A 542-nucleotide genomic window follows, 5' to 3' on the forward strand; every position below is an offset into this window, starting at 1 on the left:
TGGGGAGGTGCTAGGGTGTGGAGCGGTCGCGGGGGTCATCGGAGCGGGCGCGGGGGAGCCAGAGCGGGTGTGGAGCGGGCGCGGGGGTCGTTGGAGCGGGCTGGGGGTCGTCGGAGCAGGTGTGGCCGGCGGGGAGGGAAGGGGGATCTGGCGAGGGAGAGGGAAGGGGGGATCGGGCGAAGGGGTATCCAGCTATAGCGATGGCGCACCACCCCGTGGTGCGCCTTTAGTAACTTTTTTTGACATCAATGGCGCACCCCACTCTGGTGCGCCATTAGTAACATTTTTTTCATTATTTCTTGTTGCATCTAATAATTTGTTTTTTTATCAAATTTGTTATTTTCATGAGGACTAGAACAGAAGATATCATCAAATATCATCAATTTTTTTTAAAAAAAATCATCAAATTTGTTTTTTTTAATTGAAAATATCATCAAATTTGTTATTTGAAGATATCATCAAATTTCTTATTTGAAAATATCATCAAATTTGTTACTTAAAAATATCTTCAAAAAGTGGGGGAGGGTGCGGGTGTCGGCGGC

This window comes from Triticum dicoccoides, chromosome 2B (genome assembly GCF_002162155.2).
Source record: "Triticum dicoccoides isolate Atlit2015 ecotype Zavitan chromosome 2B, WEW_v2.0, whole genome shotgun sequence".
NCBI classification, from domain to species: Eukaryota; Viridiplantae; Streptophyta; class Magnoliopsida; order Poales; family Poaceae; genus Triticum; species Triticum dicoccoides.